This window comes from Corvus hawaiiensis, chromosome 14, assembly GCF_020740725.1.
Source record: "Corvus hawaiiensis isolate bCorHaw1 chromosome 14, bCorHaw1.pri.cur, whole genome shotgun sequence".
NCBI lineage: Eukaryota > Metazoa > Chordata > Aves > Passeriformes > Corvidae > Corvus > Corvus hawaiiensis.
Window position 1 is genome coordinate 4,473,093 of NC_063226.1, and position 499 is coordinate 4,473,591.

Genomic DNA, 499 nt, shown 5'->3' on the forward strand with positions numbered 1-499 from the left:
CAAGCATCAGACACGCAGACTAATGACTTAAACTGGCTTCTCAACCTAAAGCTTTTACTATTTTGGTTGAGGAAATTTTTTTTGTTTTGATTTTCTCTGCAAAAGGTAAGAGGTTACCCCCAGAAAACCTCTTAGGGTGGAAGCAGCTACTGAGTAAGCAGAGCTAGGCTGGCTAACTGGGTTTAATACTTGGTGAGCATTCAATGATACATCCTGGAGGCCTGGAGAGAGTCAAAGAAGTAGTTTAATTCATAGTTTTCAGTGCATTTCCCCTGCTGGTAGGTTACTCACTTGAAAAGTGGCCATATTTTACTGTCAGTACCATTGGAAAAGAAATAGTGCTCGTTTCAGTATAAATGAGAGAGAAGTGTTACCATCAGACAAATTTGTGATGAGTGTTCTTCTGTTGGTACAGATGGCATCTGTGTATTTTTATCACTATAAATCACTCACAGTTGGAGTCATACTTAGTCCAATATCTTGCTTTATGTTTATTGAC